This window comes from Arvicanthis niloticus, chromosome 2 (assembly GCF_011762505.2).
Source record: "Arvicanthis niloticus isolate mArvNil1 chromosome 2, mArvNil1.pat.X, whole genome shotgun sequence".
Lineage (NCBI taxonomy): Eukaryota > Metazoa > Chordata > Mammalia > Rodentia > Muridae > Arvicanthis > Arvicanthis niloticus.
In genome coordinates, this window is record NC_047659.1 from 54,991,284 (window position 1) to 54,994,503 (window position 3,220).

The window sequence follows — 3,220 nt, forward strand, 5'->3', positions numbered from 1 at the left end:
TATCCTAAAAATGTGACTGAGCCAGAACTAAGAGGTATGGACTGATGAATTGGTCAGAAGATTTAAGACAGCTTAAATCTCAGACTATGGATTTGTTGTTGCTGGCTGCTTTTAGCCAGAACTGCAGTGAGAATCAGGAGTAGGCACAGAGCTGAAACTTGATAAACATGTGCTGTTTATATGGAAACTGAGCACAGGTAGGTTCAGCTGTTGTCATGGAGATTGGTGCTGTTAAAAAGCCTCAGGGTATTTTCATTGCAACAACAACAACAACAACAAAGAAGCTGTCATCCATTGTAGGCTACAGGTTTCAAAGCTTCAAGTTCACTTGAAAGACTGGCCTTTGAGGAAACTACCTCAAGGAGGTATTTTTCCATGTTTAACCACACAGGCTCTTAGAAGCTGCTACAGCAGTAGTTCACAAAACCCCATCTACTGACTGAGCTGGTAGCAATGGTTTGTGTTATCCATGTGGCGCTCACTTTGCATGCATGTGAAATACAAAAGTCATGGAGTCATAAATCCTAGCACAAAGATTCCAAAGAAAAGCCTGTAAGGCCAGGTAATGTGTAGCAGAAATGGATTCCCTGTGTGGATCTCCTGACTAAAGTAAAACATAAAGCCATGACTGACTGTGAAGTGTCCGAAGGAAACCCCAGGGTGTTAGAGATGCTGGGAAAATGTTAACTGCCGAAGAAAGCACCAAATGGGCACATCACAACAGACACTCTATCTTGTCTGAAAACAGTAAGACCAATGGGGTGAGGACTCCACATTTGTTAGAATTCAGATGATGCCACATCCTCCAAAATGCTGGTCATAGAAAGCTGGCTACTGAATTTAATGTTTGTATTGTAGAAGTTTGACCCTAGCCTTCATTTGTATGCTTCTGTTTCTCCCTTTGTAGAATGAAACTGTATCTACTGTAACACTGTATAATTAAAATATGCAACTTTCTTTTTTATTTTATAGGGGCTCGTAGTTGCTTTGAGTCTCAAATGAGAGTTGGAAAATGGGAATTTTCAGCATTGTGGGATTGCTGAGATATGGTGACTATTAAAATCAGACTTCATGTATTTTACAGTATAAGTTGACCATGAACAACTGAAGTCTAGTAGTAGAATGTTACAGTCTGAACCTGAAGTGTTCACACCTACACTTTTGCTTCGAATGCTTCGTCTCTACCTGCTGATGCTAATTTGAGGTTCTGAAATCTTAGGGGATGAGACCCAGCAAAAGAAATGATGCCATTGGAGCAGATCCTGTGGGTATATTATCCCTATCAATTTCCTGGCCTGCTCTCTGACTCCTGGTCCAACATGATGTGAAACACCTATAACCATCATGGACTAAACTGTTTTTCCACTTCTTTCTGGCTACGATGGATTTAAAAACCCTCTGAAATGTGAGCCAAAATAAATCAAGTTTTCTAATAAATAAGAAGCCATAAGATGGCTCTCTGCTCCTCCCTGTTCCGGTGATCGCCGCATCTTCTTGTGCAGTGCCAGCCTTGTTCTGTAGACAAAATGGTGAAGGTCGGTGTGAACGGATTTGGCCGTATTGGGCGCCTGGTTACCAGGGCTTTCTTCTGCTCTGCAAATGGCAAAGTGGAGATTGTTGCCATCAACGATCCCTTCATTGACCTCAACTACATGGTCTACATGTTCCAGTATGACTCCACCCATGGCAAGTTCAACGGCACAGTCAAGGCTGAGAATGGGAAGCTTGTCATCAACGGGAAGCCAATCACCATCTTCCAGGAGCGAGATCCCGCTAACATCAAATGGGGTGATGCTGGTGCTGAGTAGTCGTAGAGTCCACTAGCGTCTTCACCACCATGGAGAAGGCCGGGCCCACTTGAAGGGTGGGGCCAAAAGGGTCATCATCTCCGCCCCTTCTGCTGATGCCCCCATGTTCGTGATGGGTGTGAATCATGAGAAATACGACAAGTCACTCAAGATCGTCAGCAATGCATCTTGCACCACCAACTGCTTAGCCTCCCTGGCCAAGGTCATCCATGACAACTTTGGCATCCTGGAAGGGCTCATGACCATAGTCCATGCCATCACTGCCACTCAGAAGACTGTGGATGGCCCCTCTGGAAAGCTGTGGCGTGATGGCCGTGGGGCTGCCCAAAACATCATCCCTGCATCCACTGGTGCTGCCAAAGCTGTGGGCAAGGTCATCCCAGAGCTGAACGGGAAGCTCACTGGCATGGCCTTCCATGTTCCTACCCCCAATGTGTCCGTTGTGGATCTGACATGCTGCCTGGAGAAACCTGCCAAGTATGATGATATCAAGAAGGTGGTGAAGCAAGCATCTGAGGGCCCACTGAAGGGCATCCTGGGCTACACCGAGGACCAGGTTGTCTCCTGTGACTTCAACAGCAACTCCCACTCTTCCACCTTTGATGTTGGGGTTGGCATTGCTCTCAACGACAACTTTGTAAAGCTCATTTCCTGGTATGACAATGAATACGGCTACAGCAACAGGGTTGTGGACCTCATGGCCTACATGGCCTCCAAGGAGTAAGAAACCCTGGACCGCCCACCCCAGCGAGGACACTGAGAGCAAGAGAGAGGCCCTGTCCCCCACATGGAGCATCTCCTCACAATTCCCTTCCCAGACCCCCACAACAACAGGAGGGGCCTAGGGAGCCCTCCCTACTCTCTGAAATACCATCAATAAATGTTTGCTGCACCCACAAAAAAATACAAAAGAAGCCATAAAATAATATAATCCCTCCTTTGATGGCTTCCAATTATTATTGTAGTTTCTCTGAAGATAGTTGCAAATTCAATAATAAGGAAGACATGCATTTGGGAGGGAAATGTCTTAGGGAGTTATGGAGAAATCAGGGAGAAGTATGGAGAAAATCAGGCTGTGTATGATCATCTTTCATTATATACATGTGTGACATTCTCAAAAATAGAGGAAGTTATAAAGAAGAATATAAAAGGAACAATTTTAAAGAGAAAAATTGTTGGGGGCCAACTTTTAGTAGAAAGTGGCTATCAGCTTTGCAGCCATCTTGAGCCATATACCCTGACATGAGATTTAAATTGCAATAGCCTACAACAGCTGAGAACACTCCGATAATCTTGGTTTAGATACCTTGAGATTAAAGGTGTGTGAGATTAAAGGTGTGTGACTTAATAGTATGACTTAGAAGTATAGAGATCAGCGTTAGAGACAAGACCTAAGGGCATGATTAAAGGTG

The 3,220-nt window shown here is 44.7% G+C and overlaps 1 pseudogene; it reads left to right on the plus strand.

Moving 5' to 3' along the window:
* Window positions 1-1,523: 1,523 nt before the first annotated feature.
* Window positions 1,524-2,706, plus strand: LOC117703460 (glyceraldehyde-3-phosphate dehydrogenase pseudogene; annotated as a pseudogene).
* Window positions 2,707-3,220: the final 514 nt, after the last annotated feature.